This window comes from Lepus europaeus, chromosome 16 (genome assembly GCF_033115175.1).
Source record: "Lepus europaeus isolate LE1 chromosome 16, mLepTim1.pri, whole genome shotgun sequence".
In the NCBI taxonomy this organism is placed as follows: domain Eukaryota; kingdom Metazoa; phylum Chordata; class Mammalia; order Lagomorpha; family Leporidae; genus Lepus; species Lepus europaeus.
The window spans coordinates 30,961,105-30,963,413 of record NC_084842.1 but is presented as its reverse complement, the minus strand read 5'-3'; positions in this window follow the sequence as shown (position 1 = coordinate 30,963,413).

Sequence of the window (2,309 nt, the reverse complement as noted above, 5' to 3'; positions counted from 1 at the left end):
CATAAATTGAGTAGCCACTGAAAAGACTGAGAAAACTGTTTGCAATACATGTAGATGACAAGAGGCTTGGATTCAAAACATTTAAAGAATTCTTACCAATAAATAATAAAAAGGCAAGCCAATTATATAAGCAAAATTTAAACAGGCATTTCACAATAGAGGATTATTCAAATAACAAATTAGCATATACAAGGATGTTCAGCACCATTGCTCATCAGAAAATTGCAAATTTAAGCAACAATTAGATAGATACTGCTACACAAACACAAGAACGTCTAAAATTAAAAACAAAGAGCGAAACAATAAAAAATTTGGTAAAACTATAAAGGAAATGAAGCAATATCAACCCTCATATATTGTGGTGAGAATTGGAATTAATTCACACATTTTTGAAACTTGTCTGTCAGAATCTACTAAAGCTAAACACTTCACCCAGCAATTTTACTCCTTGGGATATGCCCAAACATTCTAAGCACGTGATCCACAAACAGATATGGAAAGAAGTTTTATAATAGTTTTATTATTAATAGCTATTCAAGTGTTCATTGTTAAGGACTTGGATAAATAATTCATCATATATTTATTATAAGTGAACATAACACACCCATTACTTAAAAAGAACAGTTCATATGTTCGTATACATTAACGAATCTGGAAATTTCTGTGTTTAGAAGAAATAAATTATGTCAGATATAAAAGTGCATAGTGTATTGCTGCACTTATATGAAGTTCAAAAAAATCAGCAACATTAATTAATGATGTCAGAAATCAGAAGATGTATTAGCCCCAGTAGCAGAGTGCATGACTGGTATTAGACCTGAAATAACCTTCTGAGAGATGAACATGTTCTATATTTTTGAACTGGGAAGTTTTCATGGTTATATATAAGGACACTTAAAAATGTTCACTGAAGAATGGAATTAAAAGATACATTTATTTCAGTCCAAAAGAATTTTGAATTTCATATGTTGTTTTTTTCATAGTTATTTTTTATGAAGTTTTTAAAGTACACCCATAAAGATGTCTAATGTTCAAGTTGTACAATTAACATCTGACCATTGTATGCAATTTATAGGCCCCTACAAAATGTAATTTAAAGGAAACAAAAAGGACAAAGCGTAAATATAATTAAATACCTCATATCATGAAGTCACCTATAGACTTAAGTAATGGAATACAAAATCCACAATTTAAAAAACTATACAATTACATGTACATATTTATAAAAGAATTGATATTTTACACAAATTTTTGAAGTATTCAAGGACTATTTTAGCAGATAATGGTCAAAATATTTGATATTTATTTAACAAAGTTGGAAATTTGAAGGAATATATTATATATGATATTGAGGTCTTCTGGTAATAATGAGCTTGGAATGACCTAGGGGTAGACTACTGTGCCTACATCCTAAAAAACTGGATAATAAAATAATTAATCAGTTCAAGGGAGTGCAGAGTCCAGTACATTTACTTGGAGACTAGGGGAAGGAATTGTATTGGATTGTAAGTAAGTTGGAAAAAAAAATTGATGTATTTCCTCCAGAAAGTGGCAAAATCTCTTGATAGCTGTGTCACATCTAAGAAAAATCAACTTCTAGTCAGTGCCTTCAATGGTATCATTGAAAATGTAGAGCCACTAGAGTTGAAGGTTTTGCATGAAATGGGCAAACAAAATACTCACTGGGGACCAAAGACTATTAAGAGTTCCCAGTGGAGGGATCTCTCTTCTCTCTGATGATTGCAAAGGTGGATGTATTTGAGCACTTTCACAATCCAAGGGATAAGATATTTTGCTCCTTTTCCACTGAATATTGTTTGGGATAGAATATTTCACCAATCCAGATAGGAGTGTCACAGCAGTAATTAATTAAATTTCATTAAAGAAAATGCAGATGTTTATATGCCCTTTACATCTGAGTGGCCAGAAACTATTATTCACAAAAACAGTTCTAGTCTCATTGAGGCTACTCTGTGCTACTAACAAGTTAAATATATTAAATTAAAAAAAAAAAGTATAAATCCATGACTAGCTGCCAAGAAAACAGACATCCCACAGAGACCAATAATAAAACCTGACCTCAATAAGTTAGTCCTAAAGCCATCAGACAATGTATGCTGAACCTGTGAGCATTAAATTTTACTTCAGTAGCATTGTGGAAGTACAAGCGTGATGTCCAGGATCCATGAAAGGTTGAAAAGAACAGTGGAAATGCATGTAAAAAGCTAGAACATGGAACGAACATGTGGCTACTCTGAACTGTTGAACTAGGAAAAGAAACTCACCACCAATGGGGTTAACTGAGATAT